The sequence below is a fragment of the Siphateles boraxobius genome, unplaced genomic scaffold, assembly GCF_051911475.1.
Source record: "Siphateles boraxobius isolate OS27281-9 unplaced genomic scaffold, OSU_SipBor_1 7, whole genome shotgun sequence".
In the NCBI taxonomy this organism is placed as follows: Eukaryota; Metazoa; Chordata; class Actinopteri; order Cypriniformes; family Leuciscidae; genus Siphateles; species Siphateles boraxobius.
This window is the reverse complement of record NW_027509197.1, coordinates 18377805-18379914: the sequence shown is the minus strand read 5'-3', so window position 1 is coordinate 18379914 and position 2110 is coordinate 18377805.

Genomic DNA, 2110 nt, shown 5'->3' with positions numbered 1-2110 from the left:
TCCATGCAACCCGCGATCACAAACGCCTGCCGTATGAATCTTTGGGATCACCCAGACAGCTGAACAATTTCAACAACCGAAGACAGAAGTCATTAAATGAGGAATGGGATACAATTTTGGATGTCAGCTAAACCTCTGCACAAAGAAAAACAATGACAATAGACATTTGCAGAAAGAAGATAAATCTTTTTTTGCATTTTTTTTTTTATCTAAGATCAAAATGCTGTAAACTAAAATGCACAATGACTTAAAGCCAAACAAAAAGCAGCTGCAGTTTGTTTGACTGTCTTAAAAAGATTGTTTTTTATCTGCGTGAGCTTAGCTCACCACAGAGGAGAACCTAAATCGTTTGCAATAGGAGTATGTTTTGTATTTGGATGCCATCTCCATGTCTGGTGCTCTGTTGTTCATGTGGGTCTGGGCGCTTCCGTAGTTTACATAGAGAGACATAATGACAAAGCAATGTTATCCCCCTCTGACTTTATCTGGACTAACAAGGAATGTGAAATACACAAAGACCAGCGAAAATTAGGATATTCCATATGGGGAAAATTAAATGAGTCACTCTTTAAACTGTGTGAGGTTGTAAGCACAGCACATTCTTTAGATCACAAGTGTCTACCCCTCCCCCTCGGCAACAACTAACTGTAAAAACTTAAAGAGATTTTATAGTTTTAAACCATAAATAAGTTAGAACAAGCAGCTTCTTCTGAATACTTTAGACTATTTTTCTGTCTTGCACAAGCACACACTGTTTTAATATTTCATAGCTAGGGGGAAAAATTGCTTATGACTCATCCACCCACATGGAAACATTTTCCCTTCACATGTGGCAGGATTTTTGTTTATTTAAATTCAACAAATCTATTACTCTGTGTCTTGACAAATAACCCTTCCTCCTCATTGGTTCATAACACTGTCCATAAACAAAACGACGGAACTGTTGATCTGTACGATGGTGTTCAGATTTGATGAATGGCAACACTTAAATTGCTGAATTTTAAATCTAAACATACACAGACAGTGTGCAGTATTACAGTGGGACAAAAAAAAGTGCAGTGGGAGACAAAGAGCTAATTTTAAGAGGTAATGTAGTTGCAGCAACAGCAGGTATTACGCTTAAACATAGCCTACAGATTCATTTCCAGACTTTCATTCTGCTATCATGCTGTTGCAAAAAACAAATCTATGATGAAAAAAAAACTCTTCAAAGAGGATTGCATAGAGAGTTGGGTAGAAGAGAAGGATCTGAAATCTGCTCACCTTTACAGCACGTCACCTCTGTGGCATGTAGCATGATGGGATACAGACATAACCCTTAACCCTTGAAAAAGCAAACTCATATGGAATGACAAATAGCACTTTACGAACATGTCTAAGAAGAAGTAAGATCTGGTTTTGTAAACCTCCCTCAGGGGTGCTTGTGTTATGAGGACACTAGGCCTTAGCAAAGAAAAAAACCATCATAATAATTCTGATTTATAATGTCAAGTAAATTTTTTTTTTTTAAATCAAGAAAACAAAAAAGCACCAACTTTGAAAGATTAGGAACGGATATCAGTTTAATTTGGCCTTGCAATAAGTACTTAACAAATGGCTGTGCCGTTTCACGCACCGCAGCTGCTCCAGTAAAGCCTGTCTGTGACCCCTGACCGCTCCTGATGTCTAAGACTTTAGTTCAGCTGGCCTGCATTTATTACTGTTTGAAGTAGTGCAAGGTCAACGATGACCTCAGATCTGGAAATATGTCCTTTGAACCTCTAAAGAGTGCCAGTCCTGGTCACAGACTAAAACACAAAGGAAATGCATGCACACATAAATGAGGCATATGTCAATATTTTTTATAATGTTTTGTGTTTTTTTATAGGAGAAAATAGACCGTAGTGCAAAGGATCATGCTCTAAATCCAAATAACACGTATCCTTTAAAATGTTCGAAAAGGTTTTATTAGGGGCAAACGGTGAACTTTCCCCATTGACCATTATGCCCTTGGACATGACACCTACTAACCACAATTGCACAACAAACTGCATCTGCAAAGTTGGTGCAATCTCAAAAATGTAAAAGATGAAAAAATGCAATATGGAAGATAAAATTCAAAGACAAAGAG